Here is a 3277-nt window from a genome sequence, read left to right as displayed (position 1 = left end):
CAAAATATTCATTTTATACTTTCTATTGGAACTTTTGTCTTATCTTCTAAAGCTATTGTATAATCCAAAGCAGTATCATTTTTTACCATAGGCACTAGGTCCCTTAATTGCTATGGGGATGAGTTCTCCCCATGGTGACAGGAAATGACTGGACCAAGTTTAATATGGGGGCCTGTGAGAGGCTCTCCCAAGGCATTTTCAGATGATAAAGGGTTGCCTTGCTTGTCCCTTGTTGATCTGCATTCATTGGTCCAATGTCAGCCTTTGCCACATTTTCTGCATAATCCAAAATGTTAGGGCCTTCCCGTTCAGGTTATCTGTAGAAGAAACATTGTTTCTAGGAATGCCCTGCCTACAATTTCTTTTTAGATGACCTTGTTTACCACAATTAAAACATTTGACATTTTGGTTTTTCCTTAAGCCTTTGGAAATCATCTCTCCTACCCAAGCATTATCATAATTCAGAGACTCAATATTGACAGTGTGTTGGATCCGTTCTTATATGGGTGCTGATCTGATCTTTCAAGGCCAATTATCTTTTTGAATTTTTACCATTTTCAGAAGACAAATAGAAAATTAGTTTGCTTCTGAGTTCTGGATCTTATATCATTCTGTTTACCACTGAAGTCAGTCTTTCCCAGATCAATGGCTACAAATGTTACAATGCACGGTCAAATCCTTGAAAAAGTGTTGTAGGTTAGTATTAATGTTTGTCCTGCAGGTAGAGCATGTGCTGTGCCAAAGCAGGTCACTCAGGATCCACTTAGTGCTCATGTGTAAGAAGCAGAGCAGTTCAGGAAAACACCCAGAGTCTATATGCATCTAGAGCTCAGAGTAAGCTGGGGAGCTAAAGTGATGGGGGTGGGATGCAGGTATGGGCATGCATGGTGGGGGCCATGGCATACTCCAGTCTGGGTGTCTGGTACAGGGATCACAAAAGCCAAGCACAAATGTAGTACACACAGAACAGAAGGTAAAGCTACAGGGCTGTAGGCTTCCAGGGGAAGCAGCAGTGAATCCAGTGAGGCAGAAATGCGAGGCAGAGTTTTATTCTGAATTGTAGGGTGGTTGTGCCCAATTGGGAGCATCCCTTCATGTATTGGTTACAATAGCCTGAACCGCAAAGCAGATGGAGCTGCCACATCTGCCTGGATAGTTACATCCCTTGGAGTAGAGTTTTTAAAAGCCAGGGGTTAGGCATGCAGAGTGTGAGCCAAGCTCATGGGTAGGCTCAGGCAGCCACATTGGGGCCAGGTAACAAGAGAAGCTTCGGGAAGTGAGTTATAATTATTGATAGACAAAATTCATGCACAATAATTATAAGTCAAAAAGAAGAATCCAGGCTACGTAGCAGCTGTTCTACTGTTCTGGCAGGGGGCACAGCTGTCTGCTACTACCAACACTCATTCCTAATGGGCAATTTCCAGTGAATGACACTGTGACTTCAGCAAGCCCCTGCACAGTCCAGGAGAAAGAGTGCCTCCCTGACTTCTTATCTGGTCACATCTCTTCAGAGATGACCATGCCCATTGGGCCAAGCCACTACTTACTATTGGCTAATGGACTGGCATCACAATTCTGGCAACTTTGTGTGGCATGTGTGTATGTGTGTGTGTGTGTGTGTGTGTGTGTGTGTGTGTGTGTACATGTGCTGCTACTGGAGACTTGACTCACACATGCTAAGCAAATATTTTACCACTGAGTTGCAACCCCAACCTTTAATCTTATTTTAAATAAACTAACTTTTAATGATCCCCATTTCAAAAAAAAGTCTCATTCTAGAATACTAAAGATAAACTCCAAGAGATAAATTTATGCAAAGTCCAGTAGGGCAGCTGGATGATAATTCTGGAGAAAAGAAATGCCTTGTATGATACTCTACCATGGCCTAAGACATAATGTCTGATTTCAGTTTGATTTACCAAAACAAAGGTTTTGCCAACATCTAGATTTAGTGGTAATTTCAAGGATACAGGTAATCAAACAACAGGAAATGTTGAGTAGCAGGGTTCTGAGATACGCCATAGGGTTCCATGCATCCTTATAATATCAGACATGCATTATCCAGCCCAGAGTAGCTGTGAGGTTTCTACTGAGGTAAATGGAAGCTTTTCTATAAAGTATGAAGTATTAAAGATATAAAACCGTCCACTTTATGCCCTATAAAGGATATTATCCAGAAGGATATGCCACACAAGTTCATATACCCTAAATTTGGCTACTAAGATGGCAAATCTTGGTTGTCAACTTGACATACTTGGGAAGTGGAAAGCACAAATGAGAAAATGCCTCTATCAGATTGACCTGTGTCCTAGTTACTACTATTCTATTGCTGTGATGAAACACCATGATCCAGATAACTTATGAAAGAATACACTTAACTGGGGACTTGCTTACAGTTTCAGAGGGTGAGTCCATGATCCTCATAGCAAGGAGCATGTCATCAGGCAGGCAGGCATGGTGTTAGAGCTGGAGATGAGAACTCAAATCTGAAGTTACAGGCAGAGAGAAAGCCTGGACCTGGCATGAGCTTTTGAAACCTAAAAGCCCACCAGTAACACACCTCTTCCTACAAGACCATACCTACTCAAACAAGGAAATACCTCTGTCTTTGTCAGTGTTCTATTGGTGAGAAGAGACAGCATGACCTTAGCAACTCATATAAAGGAAAGCATTTTATTGTAGCCTGGGCTATGGGATGGTTCTTCTGGATGCTGTGAATTTTTCTCATTGGTTGATAATAAAGTTGTTTTGGCCTATGGCAAGACAGAATAATGCTAATCTATAACACTGATTCAAGGATTTGACCTGTTGTATATAATCTTACTAAGTTAAAGTTAAATCCTTTTTTGATTAGACAGAAAGGGGAGATGCTATGAAATGGTCCTTCTGTACTCTGTGAATATGTGTTTCTCTCATTAGTTGATAAAAAGGTTGTTTTGGCCTATGGCAGGACAGGATAATGTTAGGCAGAAGAATCAAACTGGGACTCAGAGGAAGAGGGGTGGAGTCAACACAGACACCATGAGCTGCCCAAGAAGCAGGATGCTGGAGGACCCATAAGCCATGGACCATGTGGCAATAAATAGATTAATAGTATTGGGTTCAATTAAGTGTAAGAGCTAATTAATAATAAGCCTTAGCCATCAGCCAAACACTTATCATTAATATAAGCCTCTGTATGATAATTTGGGAAGTGGCTGCTGGGTATTTAGGAGCTGCTGGTGGGACAGAAACTCCCCTCTGATTACAGGCCTGGTTATATTTTCAGAGATTC

Source organism: Onychomys torridus, chromosome 6 (genome assembly GCF_903995425.1).
Source record: "Onychomys torridus chromosome 6, mOncTor1.1, whole genome shotgun sequence".
NCBI classification, from domain to species: domain Eukaryota; kingdom Metazoa; phylum Chordata; class Mammalia; order Rodentia; family Cricetidae; genus Onychomys; species Onychomys torridus.
This window is presented reverse-complemented; position numbering follows the sequence as displayed.